The sequence below is a fragment of the Varroa destructor genome, unplaced genomic scaffold (assembly GCF_002443255.2).
Source record: "Varroa destructor unplaced genomic scaffold, Vdes_3.0 BEIS01000001.1, whole genome shotgun sequence".
Lineage (NCBI taxonomy): Eukaryota > Metazoa > Arthropoda > Arachnida > Mesostigmata > Varroidae > Varroa > Varroa destructor.
In genome coordinates, this window is record NW_019211454.1 from 69,986,134 (window position 1) to 69,987,366 (window position 1,233).

The window sequence follows — 1,233 nt, forward strand, 5'->3', positions numbered from 1 at the left end:
TATATATACCGACAACGAGATATAGGACAAGTCTTATGAAGGAAGTATTCGGCCCTAACCAGTAGTGTGCCTAAATAGTTGGAGACACGAAAATAAATCGACTGCTTTGGGTGCTACAAGAACCACTACAAATATATATTTATATAGACACGGAGTCTCCTCAAGTGGCTATTTTCAAAAACAATTTAAGTTAATGATCAAAAAACTTAGCTCCCAACATTCCCATTTTGATGTTTGCAGAAGAGAAAAAAAAAAGCAAAATCTAGGAGCTGAGACAACACTAACTATATCACAGAGGTATCATACGTACTCGTTGCCGCGATTACTATATTGATAACATTAAGGGCTTTATTTGACACAAGGGTAAAAGATGTCTCTTCACAAAAGGCACCAACAAACAATGTTTTGAAAGATTCTGCCGACGAGATAAATAGATTAGCCAATTGTTTGAATAAATGAATAGCAATTGAGATCTCTCTCATTTACTAAAATTTTCTCCATTTAGCATCTAAATACTTCTATTATTTAGCTACTCTCAGTAGCCAAAATGCATAATTAACCATAATCACGGGTCAGGTCCGCCTCAGCAGGTTTTCTTTAAAATTTTTATTTTTCTCTTTATGTTATCGTTAGGCTTACTTAGCAGTCGGCCTAAACGGCGGAACAACCGATACAATCAAAAATCGTGCAAAATTAGATTGCTTTATCGGTTATAAGCAGACAAGCTAACGCCCGTTACGTTTGGTTTCTTCTCTATTTGGATTCAACCACTCAACTCGTATCTAAGTTACATAATTCTACTTGAGCTAGATAGGCTTTGAAATTCAGAAACGCTTCTAGTGAGGCTCGTTTGACGACGTCATTAGCTGGACATTCAAGCTTGCTTCGAATCAGTTTACTTACATTCCACTGATAAGTTACTGAATATATTCTCGTTGGTTCTCACGCTTGAAGCTTCAAAATAGCCCCGCGCCACCAGATCGGCTTAGTTTAGGCCATTTTCGTCCGTTTTGCCTTCAAATATTCAAATTTCTTTTCGTAGCATAGCGTCCTAAAATTCGCATAGCTAGCAACTATCAACCTCTCCCGTTATTCTCTTATATGTTTTACCTTTTTGCCAATATTAGAGCAATCCAATATTAGTAGAGCTATACTATCAAGTGGCGCTAGGCAAATTTCGAAACGAATAGGGCTTGGCAGCCAACATGAGTCATCTAGAAAAAGAAATAAATC